This window comes from Schistosoma mansoni, chromosome 1 (genome assembly GCF_000237925.1).
Source record: "Schistosoma mansoni strain Puerto Rico chromosome 1, complete genome".
NCBI classification, from domain to species: Eukaryota; Metazoa; Platyhelminthes; class Trematoda; order Strigeidida; family Schistosomatidae; genus Schistosoma; species Schistosoma mansoni.
Genome location: NC_031495.1, coordinates 64,993,990 through 65,010,426, shown reverse-complemented (window position 1 = coordinate 65,010,426; position 16,437 = coordinate 64,993,990). Strand labels below are relative to the sequence as shown.

Sequence of the window (16,437 nt, the reverse complement as noted above, 5' to 3'; positions counted from 1 at the left end):
TTTCCACACATACATGTAATTGATATACGTAATGGGATGTGACACAATCGCTTCCATGTTGTTTGGGTTTTCGATGAAACACAGGCCTTGACTTTTCGATAATAACAAGTTGGGCTGCATAAAATATCCTAATGATACCTTTAAATTTGTGTAGTTGACCTTTTATTTTTCTATATAAATGTTCTTAACAAGTATTCGTATGATCAGATTGTTCGAAATGTATTGCGCTAATATATCACTTAATTCCGATAACCTTCGTCTTCTCATAACATTATCCAAATTCAGCGTTTCTTTTTAAGGTGTATATAGGTAGCTACACATTGAGTAGTAACATCTATTTGGTTTGATAAGCACAGAATCAATATCGCATTGATGACGTTTCATTGCACAAGCAAGTGGCTATCAGGACTCAGTGGCCGAGTGGATAACGCGATGACGTTTGAAGCGAAAGGTACTGGGTTCGAGTCCCAGAGTGAACATCAACATGTCTGAGATGCAGGTACATCCAGCTGACGAGTCTCAAATAGAACGAAAACGCGCGTCCTGAATTCCACTGCTAGCCACTATCCATCTTTGCTTACCGATGTTTCATAATGTTATTACTAGCTTCATTTGCAACAGTCGGCCAAAAAAAATCAACACAAGAAACTGACAGTTCTTTTTGGTTGAGCTTCTCTATAGACCGATTCGTTTAAGAAGAAGAATTTTGCATCAAAAAATTCACGCTCATCGTAAAGACCTTTATTTTCCATGTTCTAGAATATGTTCTACACACTTCAATATTGCTTACTTACTTACTTACTTACTTACTTACGCCTATTACTCCCAATGGAGCATAGGCCGCCCACCAGCTTTCTCTAACCCACTCTGTCCTGGGCCTTCTTTTCTAGTTCTATCCAATTTATGTTCATTATTCTCATGTCTGTTTCCGTTTCTCGGTGTAATGTGTTCTTTGGTATTCCTCTTCTCCTTTGACCTTCAGGATTCCATGTGAGGGATTGTCTTGTGATGCAGTTGGGTGATTTCCTCAATGTGTGTCGTATCCAATTCCAGTGCTTTTTCCTGATTTCTTCCTCCACTGGATGGAATCTGATTTACTCTCTCACATAGTAGCTTGTTGCTGATTGTGTCTGGCCAACGGATCCGAAGTAATAATAATAGTGGTAGTATTGTGAGTAGTGATATATGTAGTGTTTGTGTGAAAAGTCGAGTTATATGTTTGAGTTTTCACTTCACCACTTTGTAAACCGAATGAAATTGACTTTACAAAACAGTATTACATCATGAAATTCTTTTCAATTACCTTCACTGGTAAATATCGACTCATAGTTGAAAGCGTGAGTCAATTGAAGCTAGACCACTATGGAAAACCTAGAAGCACTGGACGGCCGTTTCGTCCTATTATGGGACTCCTCAGCAGTGCGCATCCACGATCCCACACTCGCGAGATTCGAACTCAACTATGAAAATACTAAATCTCCACAAAACCCCTTCTGATAATTAAATATCAATTCGTTTATATCAACTGTCTATCTAATAATTTAATTGAGAGAATTCAATCAGCTGACAAAAGATTGGTTACTACTCAGTTTCTAGTTAGTATAAATATCTTACATGCGAATTGAGTCGATTGCGAACAGAACTACTTTGCCTTTGGAGTTGGTCAAAGTGAAAAAGACATGAAGGAAAAAGAAGTTGCCTTAAATGACATGATACTGAAGTACACCATTTTCTACTCTGCAGGATTTCTTACTGATTACCTCCCAAGTCTCCAAAACCAAACGAAGTAAACTGTGGCTTTTAGTTACTTTCATTAGTGATCATAGTACAAATTGATTAATAGACTTTAAGAAGTGAAGACGATTCGGGAGAAAGTATTCCATTGATAAAAGCTTATTCAACATTGAAGAACATAAACTCTATTTTATAATAGCTATTCATTCTGTGATAAATACTTCGCATCAATCCATAAGCTGTTTGATTATTTATCTCCCTTGGGACAAAAGGGATATTTTTCTAAAATGGAATGTTGGAACAGGAATAGTTGGTCAGTAAAACAGTTAATATTAGTATATCAGTTATAAATTAGTCATTCTATGTTACAGTGAATACAGTGGACAGTTAGGATGCAGCTAGACGATATAGACTTCGCAGATGATCTGGCTCTTCTATCACAAACTCAACAACAAATGCAGGAGAAGACAGCCAATGTAGCAGCAGTAGATCTCAATATAAACAAAGGGAAAAGCAAGACTCTCCGATACAATACAATATGCACCAATCAAATCACACTTGACGGAGAAGCTTTGGAGGATGTGAAAACCTTTACATATCTGGGCAGCATCATTGATGAGCACGGTGGATCTGATGCAGATGCAAAGACGCGGATCGGCAAAGCAAGAGCAGCATATTTACAACTGAAGAACATCTGCAACTCAAAACAATTGTCAACCAACACCAAGGTTAGAATTTTCAATACAAATGTAAAGACAGTTCTACTGTATGAGGCGGAGACGTGGAGAACTACGAAAGCCATCATCCAGAAGTTACAGGTGTTTATTAACAGTTGTCTACACGAGGTACTGAGGATCCGTTGGCCAGACACAATCAGCAACAAGTTACTGTGGGAGACAACAAACCAGATTCCGTCCAGTGGAGGAAGAAATCAGGAAGAAGCGCTGGAAGTGGAAAGGGCACACATTGAGGAAAGCACTGAACTGCGTCACAAGACAATCCCTCACATGGAATCCTGGAGGCTAAAGGAGAAGAGGAATACCAAAGAACACATTACACCGAGAAATGGAAACAGACATCAGAAGAATGAACAACTAGTGGATTGAACTACAAAGTAAGGTCCAGGACAGAGTATGTTGTAGAATTCTGGTCGGCGGCCTTTGCTCTGTTGGGAGTAACAGGCATAAATAATAATAAAATAATAATGTTATTAGACCCTATAGATTCATGCTAGTTCAAGAAAACACACAATATAATAAGAAATAATTGCACAAAGGATCTGTGGTAATTAATTGTTATATACAATTAGCACACTCTAGAAAAGTGTTACTTATAAGTAAATGACAATTAAGTTTAACTTGATTATCATGACCTCATGCTGCTGCCAGTTTTCATGGTCACCCAAGTAACTAATTCACATAATTAAGATTAGATATTTACAAAAGAATAACTTTTTTTAAACAAACACTTGTAAGTTTGAGTCTAAACAGATCGATCTCTCAAATGAGTTTTGTTACCTAGATCACCCGCATGAATAAAATAGATCCTTAGTGGATACTAATAATCAATAAACACATATATAATGACGATGTCACGTTCTACTTAGGTATTTCTACTTTGCTACCAACCTACTTTATAAACTACCATTATCTAGGAAAAAATATTGCTATTCCATATGGATAGTATTCAACAATTCATGACTTTTTAAAGTCAATGTATGGGTAAATTCAACATGTACTCTGAAGGAAAAAGAAATTCTATAATTTATTGCTTTCACCTAGATATGTGTATTAAATGGTGAAATGTAAATATCAGATAATCTCGTAACGACAGAACAATATACAAATAAACAAAGATGGATAGTGGCTAGCAGTGAAATCCAGGATGCGCGTTCCGTCCTATTTGGGACTCGTCAGCTGGATGTACCTGCATCCGAGAGTTGATGTTCACTCTGGGACTAGAACTGAGTACCATTCGCTTCAAATGCCATCTTATTATCCACTCAGCTGCTGAGTCCTGATAGCTACTTGCTTGTGCGATGGGGTGAAGTTTAAATTCACTTAGTATTGTTTGTTTGAATCTTCCCATTGACGCTTAGGACTGCAACTGGTCAGTCTCTTAAGGTTATATCGAGGCAATACGCACAGTATGCACATATGCAAATAAGAGACTGACCAGTTGCAGTCCTAAGCATCAATGGGAAGATTCAAACAAACAATACTAAGTGAATATACAAATAACATATCGATTTTTACTTGAGGATAGTGAAACTTAAATAGTTGCACACTGACCAATGGCATTCGATGAAGACTAAAGATTAAACCACTTAAATTAATAGACAACTGTTATACTGAATTTGTTCTAAATAATCAACACTTTAATGTTAGTAATACATTCCTACTACGTATACCCTCAAAGAAACTCATTCCTGTCATACACGTTTAATTCTTATGAGTGATATACTTGTTCATTTATTTAAGGTTTGTAACGATTTCTACTAGACTAGGTGAACATTAAAACAAGTCCATCATCCTAGTACAGATCACCATCTGACCTAGTTGAGGAAAGGAATGTTAAGAGTGATTAAGATCTATATTCTCGTCCACTTGGTTCATTCAGGATATTAAGGTTTCAATTTATCCACTGTATTACTACCTGGCTGATGGCTTCCTCTTCTACACACAACCGAAACTATCTCACTCCACACCCAAAGATCTAACCACTGTACACGAAAGAATTTTTTTTCAGCTACCCTCTCTCTCTCTCTCTCTGCATTTACCATCGACATAGTTCATATAAGAATAGATCTGCTTTCATAAATTTTCACTCACCATATACATCTTATCTTCTAACTACGTTTTAAAGCACTCATCATTAAATTCATAAACAATTCAATTCACAATTTATTATCAGAAGGGGTTTTGTGGAGATTTTAGTATTTTCATAGTTGAAAGCGTGAGTCAATTGAAGCTAGACCACCATCGAAAACCTGGAATCACTGGACGGCCGTTTCGTCCTACTGTGGGACTCCTCAGCAGTGCGCATCCCACAAAACCCCTTCTGATAATAAATATAATCATATGCTCACTAGTGACTGACTTCGAGAAGTACATCCAGGAGTTCTAGTGAGAAGCAGTGACCAGTGGAGTTAAAACTACGTCTGTTGTGAGATAGGAACTCACTGAAGACAATTGGTGATCGGTTGCTCAAACACTTCGTGGATTGGTTGGAGTTAGACATTAACACCGTTGGATGCCAGCTCAGTGGTCTATCGGTTAAGGGCTCTGGCTCGAGACTGGTAGGTCCTGGGTTCAATTCACAATGTCATTTAACATACTATTACCTTGTTGTGCTAACAAGTTATGGCAACTTGAACCGATGCATATATGTGCTTGGTCCTACATTGTAACTGACTGACTGATTGCTATTACCTAACTAGTGTATTTGATTACTAATAGTAGAGTTTTATTAGTGTAGGCATCTACTCGTCTTTTGCTTTTTTTTTACATAATCACTAACTGTAAGTGCAAAACAGAAGGGTTTTTCTCTTTCCTTCTTTAGTTTTTCAACACCATACTTCGGTTTTACTGATTAACATACAAATAAATCAATATAATCCATGAATATAAAAGATACACTTTACTTATCACATGAATTTATGTTCTTATATAAGCGTGAATATTCTATTCTATTATCAATAAAGTTTAATTATTGACTATTATATTATTAAAGATATGAACCATTTACTACTTTAATTAAACCTCTTTTATTAAAACTGAAATAAAATCTATGTAGAACTATTGGGATTGGTCTATTGGTTGTGCTCTGGTGAGAGACTGGTAGGTTCTGGGTTCGAATCTCACTCGCGAGGCGAGATCGTGGATGCGCACTTCTGAGGAGTCCCATAATAGGACGAAACGGCCGTCAAGCAGTGCTTCCAGGTTTTCCATAGTGGTGTAGCTTCAATTGATTCATGATCTCAACTCTATAAAATTCAATGTCGAAATCATACATAACAAATAAGGAGATAAAGGTTAACAACTAGAATTACAGGTACTTCTCCCCTCCCCATCCATAAAAATGTTCAATATTTAGACCAATCTAAATATAATTAAGTTATTGGAAATTATTGACAAAACTTCTACCCGAAGTTTGTGCTGATGATGTTGTTCAGAAGGACGATGAAAGCTCCATGATCAAACCATCCATCTCGGAAAACAAAACTTCATCACACTCATGGAATCAGGTTTGAAAGTAGTCTTCACTTGTCAGTATGGATATATCTAGATTTTTTAGGTACTGCTACTTGATCAGTTCAATGTTAACATCTCTAACTATGAAAGGGAATGAAAACTCATACCCTAATGATTGAGAATACACTTTACTAACAAATATTAATTAACATGAAACATATATGAAACAGGGTTTCGAACCAACAACCTCTAGTTTCTTTAGTAATCACTGAAGTGCAGTGCATCGAGTGTCTTTTATTTATAACTCTTGAAAAACTTCACTTTAAGTGCTTTTCACATCTAAATTTTCTATATAACGTAAATATTTGAACTCTTCAAAGAGAATGCTGGTGAGCGGGCTATGCTCCTCCATGAGAGGTAACAGAAGTAAGTAAGTAAATATTTGGACATAAAATTATTCCGCACGTACAAATTCTAAGCTTAATCATGTAACTGAGAGATGAATTTGTGGTAATGTGAAGTATTTGAATTATTGTATGAACTAGTAATCCGAGCAATAACGCAATTTAATCAAGAAGTATTAGATGAGCATGAACGAATGTTCTGTATTTAGAATTCAAAATCAAAACAATCATTAATACATAGAAAGCATTGATTCATATAAACATCACATCCGCCACAGCTTAAATTGGAGTGTAAGTCTCTGTAATCGATTGTACGTCTTCTTCTTAAGTTCATCTTACATCTGTCCGACAGTGTATTGGATGCAGACTCTGTATTATCTAGAACGCACTCGTTAGTATTAAAATTAACAACCGAAATTGGAACAGACTCACCTGATTCCTGGAATTGTATACAATCATCATATCGATTGTGTAGTGAAACCGCTGATATTTAGAATTTGCATCATAGACTTTCCAACACTATCCTCCGCCACGAAATAATGTTGGATTCTTACGTCACAATGTTATAATCAATATGACGTTCCCAATTTGCATTATCTTCTCAAATCTCACGCTTCGCTTACTGTATGTGAATATTTGGGGATACACACTGATATATAATTTGAGGTATCCCATCATTTAACTTTGACTTGCATGAAAATTTTGATACATATTCTTTTTCAGAAGGGGGTTTTGTGGAGATTTTTAGACATTAACACCGTTGGATGCCGGCTCAGTGGTTTATAGGTTAAGTGCTCGCATGCGAGACTGATAGGTCCTGGATTCGAACCTCGTGAGGCGGGATCGTGGATGCGCACTGCTGAGGAGTCTCACAGTAGGACGAAACGGCCGTCAAGCAGTGCTTCCGGGTTTTCCATGGTGGTCTAGCTTCAATTGACTCATGATCTCAACTATATAAGATTATATATTCTTTTTGTTATTCATATTAGAATACACCGATAAAAATACACAAATAAATATATTCAAAATAGAATGGAAAGTTTATCGACAAATATTTTGTTTTAATTCAATGAATGAATGATTATTATTTCATGATTAGACATTGCAATGAATATCATCTCTCGATGCAGTTATCAATTCACGGACTGTTTGGCTTTATCCTACGAATGTAAACTCTATGTATGTATATTCGAATCCACTGATCGTTAATCGATACTATTCACTGAACTGAGGCTTCTTAGAACATCTTCATATTTCACTGTTCTTCATCCTTATAATTCAATCAGCATCACAGAGCAACTTTTGCTATATTCTACCCTACTTATTTTCACGATTTATTCCACTATCATACACATAAATTATTTATTACTGTTTCCATGGTATTTATTTATTTATTTAAACACATAAATAGTGGTACAAGAAAGCACCAGATATATATGCGCTGCACAAATTTCATTTTAATTGTGTGAGGGCTATCATACTGCCCAGGTGCCCAAACTGAAGCAGGTGGTTTTCTTAAGGGACCACACCCGGAGCCTTTGACCTAAAGGTCTAGTCCACAAGGCAGTGAAGGAGCATCGTGAGGAAATGCATTCCCATGGTAGCCGGTGACCAACAGTTGGTTCATACGCCATTTGTTCCATCAGGATACTGGAGCCCATGTGCACCATTTGTTTGGAATGAGGGTTTTCCAACTCCCCTAAGTGAACTTTCCGTGTCCACCGGTGCGGTTAAAGCGCCGGAAGTTCACTTTTCGTCCTCTCACTTTCGTGAACAACAACCCCGCCACGAGAAGGCAGTGAGTAGGACTTCTCTGGCAGAGGCTGTATACGCGTGGTCATGTGAGATCATTTCAAGAGGGAGAGCGGACTCTCCCCACTCTCGGCCGTACCAGGGCATTGTACGCTTATTAACTTGCTCATAATCCCTTGCTAACATTCCTATTTTTGTCTGCACCTTTACGATATTCATGTATTCTTTTACATAAGTATGAGACTTACGTATAATACACTCACCCTTTACGTGACACTGTACTTTATCAAGTATGGTACAACTTTTTTATCTGCTTAGTAACGCTATTCACATAACACTTCAATGTTAGTTTCAAAAAGTGAATGTGCTATTTTCTACTAATAAAGAGCTCGGAAATATTGATTTGACTGAAAACACAGTGATAATTAATCAATTGGCAGTTCAAATCGAGATAATTGACGTCACTTGTTAGCGACGTTGGATCATGTCATTTCAAATCAGTAACAAAAGAGGATATTTATCAGAAGGGGTTTTGTGAAGATTTCAGTATTTTTCATAGTTGAAATCATGAGTCAATTGAAGCTAGACCACCATGGAAAACCTGGAATCACTATTATGGAATCCTATTATGGGACTCCTTAGCAGTGCGCACCCACGATCTCGCCTCGCGAGATTCGAACACAGGACCTATCAGTCTCGCACATGAACGCTTAACCTCTAGACCACTGAGCCGGCATCCAACGGTGTTAATGTCTAACTTCAACCAATCCACGAAGCAACCGTTCACCAATTGTCTTCAGTGAGTTGTTATCTCACAACAGACGTTTAAGTGCTCTGGCGCGAGACTGGTAGATCTTGGGTTCGAATCTCGCGAAGCAAGGTCGTGGATGCGCACTGCCGAGGAGTCCCATAGTTGGACGAAACGGCCGTCCAGTGCTTCCAGGTTTTCCATGGTGGTCTAGCTTCAATTGATTCATGATTTCAACTATGAGGGATATTTATCCACTTTTTTTTTAATTTTCCCTTAGTCTTTACATTACATTATTTCTCATACTTTCCATTTTATAATCTCATTCCTCTTTTTGAGTCATATCCTCTACATTCAGTTACTTTGACTGTTATTGGTATTATTATTACTTTGACTACATTGACGTCCATGTTCTTATTCCTCTGTGTTGATGCGATATAATGAATTCGGTCGACATACATTTGTACCAGGTTCAAAGATTGTTTAAGCTCATCCAAATCAATTTTTTACAGTCATTTAACATCAACCTGATATTTACATAAATGTGGATTTCATTTTTCGACAACTCAGCAGTTGATTGATGGACAGCTAGTTCTGAGTTTATAAACACTTTTGTGCATCGTTTCAAGTTTATAACTCCGAGAGATAAAGACAACGAGAGCTGATTAGATCCATAATAATTATCCAGTAGTTTTAAGATAGTCATCAAGTCTCACCAAGTCTTCCTTTTTAATAAAGACAATAGATTTAATAAATCAATCTGATACTATAAAAGAGTTACAAGATTTCATGGATCAGGCTAACTGCACTTTTAACATTTTCGTCAGTTCCTTAAAAGTAATCACGTACCCCGAATTTCTGAGATGTTCATAAATATCACATATATAAGTTACAAGTACATTACTATTTATAGGGTAACATACTGACTCCGGCCTGTCATATCTTTTTTTGTCAATAAACTCTTGTTGTTTTTTTATCTATACCGTGTTCTTTATAGAATAGTAAGATTATTGAGTGCGAATGTATCACATGATCATGTCAGTAGTAACGCTATACTAAGTTAATACAATTTTCAACAACATGGATCCAAGATTGATTTTTAGTAACTCATAAAACCTAGGGGACTTTTTTGTTAAAGAAATAACAATAACTTATTATTTTCATAGTTGAAATCATGAGTCAATTGAAGCTAGACCACCAGGGAAAACCTCAAAGCGCTGGACGGCCGTTTCGTCCTAGTGTGGAGCTCACTCCTCAGCAGTGCACATCCACGATCCCGAACTTGCGAGATTCGAAACCAGGACCTACCAGTCTCGCGCCAGAGCACTTAAGCGATAGACCACTGAGCCAGAATCCAACGGTGTTGATATCTAACTTCAACTAATCCACGAAGTTTGAGCAACCATTTACCAATGTTTTCAGTGAGTTGTTATCTCACAACAGACCTGGTTGAACTCCACCGGTCACCGCTTCTCACTAGAACTCAAGGAAGTCAGTCACTAGAGAGTATATGATTATAATCAGAAGAGGTTTTCTGGAGATTTCAGTATTTTCATAGTTGAAATCATGAGTCAATTGAAGCTCTTTTTATTATGCCTAACTATGAGATGTTATTTGTAAAGAATAGAGAGTTTAACAAAATTATTATACATTAAGATCACATCGAAATATCTATCTAATAAAGAAGGAACTAATTATGTTCAATTCTAAATATGGTTTGTTCATCAAAGAGAAATCTGTTATTTGTCGTTAATAGTTTGATCAATCAACTATTCAAATGGACAAATCTCAATTTATAAAAAACTCAAAATGGATACACACTGCTGAGGAGTCCCATGATATGACGAAACGGCCGTCCAGTGCTTCCAGGTTTTCCATGGTGATCTAGCTTCAATTGAATCATGATTTCAACTGTGAAAATACTGAAATCTCCACAAAACTCCTTCTGAACTCAAAATTTGTTTTCCACTTGTCAACAGAATAATAAAAGTGTCCAATTATGAAAATTATTGTTTTATTGATGTAATTTACATGTATATGTTTATTGTCATATGGGTTAACAGTTTTGAGAAACATGTAATAATGTTGGTAGATTAATCCAAGATTTTCTATTTTGCATTACAAGAAAGTCAATATACAATGAAAAGATGATAGACAGATAAGTAAATGCAACAATACCACTTACTTACTTACTCCTGTTACCCCTCGTCGAGGAGCATAGGCCAACCACCAGCATTCTCCATCCAACTCTGTCCTGGGTAATCCTTTCCAGTTCGTTCCAGTTGTTATTCATCCTTTTCATATTTGCTTCTATTTTCCGGAGTAATGTGTTCTTTGGCCTTCCTCTATTCCGCTTCCCTTCACCATTCCAAGTTAGGGGTTGCCTTGTATTGCACACTGGTGATTTCCTTAATGTATGTCCTATCCACTTCCAACGTCTTTTCCTAATTTCCTCTTCAGCTAGAACCTGGTTTGTCCTCTCCCATAAAACGCTGTTGCTGATAGTATCCCGCCAGTGAATGTTGAGTATTTTGCGTAGACAACTGTTTATGAATACTTGTACCTTCTTGAGGATGGATGTAATAGTTCTCCACGTTTCAGCTCCGTACATTAGGACTGTGTTGACGTTCGTATTGAAGATTCGCACTTTGAAGTTAGTTGAGAGTTGTTTTGAGTTCTATATGTTCTTCAACTGTAGAAATGCTCTCCTTGCTTTGCCAATCCTCGCCTTTACATCTGCATCCAATCTTCCTTGTTTATCATTGATGCTTCCCAGGTACGTGAATGTTTCCACTTCTTCCAGAGTTTCACCACCAAGTGTGATTGGGTTGGTGTTCTCCGTGTTGCATTTGAGAATCTTGCTTTTTCCTTTGTGTATGTTAACAATATCAATTACTACTCTAAAATGAACGATATAAATAAATGAAGGTGGACATGAGAAACATTAAAATAATCGATAGTTTGAATGACAATACATGATAAATATTGATCCTATTATCTTTAGTTTGCTAAATTAAAAATCTACGTAACTCCAACAGAAGCGTCAGTCAGTGGCCTTGAGTGCCGTTAGAGGTATGAGGGCAGTTATCGCTTCCCGGTTGCCTACACCGTGGAAGGGTTCTCCAACAGAAGCGTACTTAGTGATTATTTATACCTTCATCAATATCAGTATTGTTAATTGGCTGATTCCAGTTGACACATATTGTATTGGAAACATTTATGATTTTTTTATTTTATAACAGAAAAACTGATTGATTGTTCGATCAATACATTCCAAGGTAAAAGTTCTTCTTCTTCACACACACACACACACAATTTTCTCAAACTATTATTCGTAAATTCACTTGGTGTTGTTTAGTTTGAATCTTCCCATTGTTATTTAGGACAGCAATTGATCAGTCTCTTATTGGCATATGTGCATCCTGTGCGGACTGCCTCGATATTGCTTGAAGTCATAAGTTTTATAAGGAAAGATGGATAGTGGCTAGCAGTGCACATATGCCAACCAGAGACTGATCAATTGCAGTCCTAAATAACAATGAGAAGATACAAGTAAACAACACCATGTGAATTTAAACTTCACCTTATTGCACAAGCAGGTGGCTAACAAGATGCAGTAGCTAATTGGATAACAAGATGGCGTTTGAAGCGAATGGTACTGGGTTCGAGTCCTAGAGTGAACATCAACCCTAGGATGCAGGTACATCCAGTCGACGAGTCCCGAATAGGACGAAACGCACATCCGGGATTCCACTGCTAGCCACCATCCATCTTTGCTTACAATACGTATGATTAGCAGTTGTTAAATAGCGAAAACATTAGTATAATTTAATAAAATCGATCAGTATAATGCGTATTATTTACTTCGATTGTTTTGAACATTTTGTAAAGATAAGAACACCAGAACAACATTGATTTGTTTACATTAATTTATGTGTATCACTTCATTCGTTTTGAACCAATTTTTGTTCAGTTACATCAATTAATTAAGTTAGTAACAGTTACGAAATATTAAGGACTCTGTTGTTGATTAATGGAAATCCTGTTAAGTGTGTGTGTGGGGGGGGGGTTAAAATTTAAGTTTGAGTGCCTAGTGGTTAATGACTGACTATGTTAAGTGAAAAACGTTACTGTAATAATGAAATAGGTACACAATAAATGGAACTTAGACACGTTTCATTGGATTATACTCCTTCAATAACATCTTTAAACCTTATTCTTTCACATAATGCTTATACTCTTACTATTTCTACCATTATGGGATTCGAATCAACAACTGCATCTCTGTGCTTATGTGGTATGGCAACTCGAATTGATGTACGTACGTACGAAGCTCTACGTTGTGACTGACTGACTTAGACACGTTAGATGCAGAGTTCTTTTGATAGATAATATTGTTTAAGTCGTATACAACAAGATTAGGTGCAAATTTATGTAAGTCTATAGGGATTTAAATGATTACTCTTTAGGAACTTTCACCTAAATTCGAATGAATAGTTTTACACCGGTCGGGCAATGAACAAATGAAAGACATCATGAAAGGAAATTACATTAATAAAAATATCAACAACTAAAATTAAAATAACTTTTTGCTAAGTAATATGACTCGAACTGAGACTTGTACAAATATAATTTTCTTTTTTTGTGTCAGTCAGTCAGTCACAATGTAGAACTTCGTACGTACGTACATCAGTTCGAGTTGACATACCAAATTAGCACAGAGATTCAGTTGTTGATTCAAATCTCATAGTGGTAGAAGTAGTAAGAGTATAAACGTCAATACGAAAGATTAGGGTTTGAAGATGTTATTGAAGGAGTATAATACGGTGAAATAAATTTGGAAAGAGAAAAACGATAGAGATATGAAGAATTCAGAAGATTAGAATTTGGTAGAACACAAAGAGTGGATGCACCTTCGCCATTGCAAACGATTTTGAGCCATACCATTCAAGGTCTCTAACCATCGATTACTATCATCTCGCGAATCCCAACCAGGTAGTCTACACCTACCAGCATGACTCAGTCCAATCATCAGTGACTTCATGGATTTTTGCCACGTTTTGGTCTGGCCGCCCCTAGCTTTCTTCCAACCTACTCTTACGCCATAAAACATTGAACGTCGGGGCAGTCGGTGGTTGGGCATGTATCCCAACCATCTCAACTGATGAAATTTCACTACTTCATCAATCGATTTGCCATCTTTACCTAGTACTCGTTTCCTAACGACTGTATGTATATTGAGTTAAACCTAAATTTGATTCATTCTAGATGATCTTCACTAAAAGTAATTTGTCATTATCGAACAATAAATGACCACTTTATACAAACCAATGTCATGTAGTTTAGCCATTAATAATGATTAAATGCTGTCAATCAATTTACAATGTGATTACTGGTATGAGTGGTTCAATATCGCGGTTCATTTTGTGTGAACGGAATAGCACAGTGACGCAGATGCCACATAAGTTAGTCTCATGATTATAAATACTCCCTAACCCTTAAACATCTCGACTTTCAAATCATTGACACTACGGATCATCGTTGAACAATCAGTTGGATGGAACTCATCAATGTACATCAACTTCATTGACTATGAGAAAGTGTTTGACAGTATGGACCAGAGCACATTATGGAAACTTCCTCAACACTATGGTGTACCTGAGAAAATCATCAATATCATACGGAATTCATGCGACGGACCACACTACAATGTCGTGCATGGAAGACAACTGACAGATTTATTCCAAGTGATGACCGCAGTCAGACAAGATTGATTACTCTCTCCCTTCCTCTCTCTTCTGGTGTTTGACTGAATTATGAAGACCTCCACATTTGAGAGGAAACATGGAATACAATGGACAGCTCGAGATCTGGACATCGCAGATGACCTAACCCTACTATCCCATACACATGAACAAATGCATATGAAGACAACTAGTGTTGGAGCAGTCTCTGCATCAATAGGCCTCAACATACACAAAATAAAAAGCAACATCCTATAATACAACATGGAAAACACCAACCCAATCTCAATTGGTGGAGAAACTCTTGAAGATGTGGAATCCTTCGTGTACATGGGAAGCATCATCAATGAACAAGGGGGGTCAGATACAGACGTAAATGTGAGGATTGGCGAAGTCAGGGTAGCATTCCTAAAGTTGGTGAGCAAATGGAACCTAAAACAACCGTCAGCCAATATCAAAGTCACAATCTTCAATTTGGACGTCAAGACAGTTAATTCTATTGTATGGGGCTGAATTTTGGAGAACTACCACAACCATCATCAAAAGTATTTATAAACAATTGTCTACGCGAGATACTGAATGTCCGTTGACCGGATACCATCAGCAACAACCTACTGTTGGAGAGAAAAGACCAGCTCCCAACTGAAGGGGAAATTAGGAAAAGACGTTGGAAGTGGATAAGACATACTTTACCTAGATCATCAAACTACAGAGTAAACGCTAACTTGGAATGCTGAAGAGAAACGGAAAAGAGGAAGGCGAAAGAACACACTATGCATGGAATTGGAAGCAGAAATCAGAAGGATGAATAGCAACTGGAAAGGATTGCCCAAGACAGGGTTGGATGGAGAGTGCTGGTGAGTGGCCTATACTCCTCAGAAGGGGTAACAGGCGTAAGTCAAACCACTAATTATAATTGACAAACAGAGAAAATTTATCAGGCTCCGCCCAAAATACTCATTTGTAACGTTTCGTACTGTGAATATGCGAGACAAGAGTTCGAATCCTCTAGATTACATATTCAACTTGTTGACATGTCAACTAGCATGAAACCTGGGTCAAGCAAACTTTCCTGCAGAATTCGTCTAAACATCTGAACGTTGTGAACGCAATGTCGAGTCACTTTGACTAGTTATCTCATTAAAAACTGATGGATGATGTGATAACTGCACCAAATAAACTTAAATGTAGAATAATACGAATTCATTATATCTCGTGGTTACTCGTCAGCTGATTACAACAAAATATGTCAGTTGCCCCACACCATTTATTATCTCAACGATAAAATCCTACTACATATTTGGTTGTAAGCAGCTGACGACAAAACCATAAACTTAAATGACCCACTACTATAAATTTCTGAATACTGGTATTAGATGAATTTGAACTTGTGACCTTATATTAGTGTATAAATGATTAGATTACTGAGTTTTATTATAAGGGCAAATAATGTATTACTATAAATCCTAAGTAAAAGACTAGATTGTTATGTTGTTACATAGAAACGGCCGTCCAATGCTTCCAGGTTTTCCATGGTGGTCTAGCTTCAATTGACTCATGATTTCAACTATGAACATAGAAAACAATCCACTGATCTGCAATTACTGAAGACATTTGATTTCGAAGTATTTAGTGGAAGCCCATAAACATTTGAAATGTGTGCAGTACAATCAGTATACTTACACAATATTGCATATTTCATTATCTAACATCATTTTCGCTTGAATGGTTTCGTGAAAATTTATTTCATTCGTAGGGGGATCTAGTCATAGATTAACATTAGTTGGGGCTAAATTAAAAAGAAACAGGAAAAAATAAATGGTGGTTACCTTATAGCATGGAACTACTCACCAACAATTCGC

General features: G+C 36.9%; 1 non-coding gene across 1 annotated transcript; it reads left to right on the top strand.

Moving 5' to 3' along the window:
* Nucleotides 1-410: 410 nt before the first annotated feature.
* On the top strand, nucleotides 411-477 carry Smp_tRNA_00468_Gln_TTG.1.1. Its single transcript has one exon. It is a non-coding gene (tRNA).
* The last annotated feature ends 15,960 nt before the right edge of the window (nucleotides 478-16,437 follow it).